Raw genomic sequence first — 221 nt, forward strand, 5'->3', positions numbered from 1 at the left:
CGTGAAAATGTCACAACGAACGGTCTTAACACATCATGGCTGAAATCATTGAAATTACCTTATAAAGCTGTTTAACCATCTTTCCACAACACAAACGGTATATATAAAATAAAATCAAGCTTATATCAAGTATAAAATGATACAAAGGCAAATCTGATTACCGTTGAATATGGGTCACCATATTGTTGTGATGTCAGGTGTGTTTATGTCACATAACTCAG

Source organism: Ictalurus furcatus, chromosome 10 (assembly GCF_023375685.1).
Source record: "Ictalurus furcatus strain D&B chromosome 10, Billie_1.0, whole genome shotgun sequence".
NCBI lineage: Eukaryota > Metazoa > Chordata > Actinopteri > Siluriformes > Ictaluridae > Ictalurus > Ictalurus furcatus.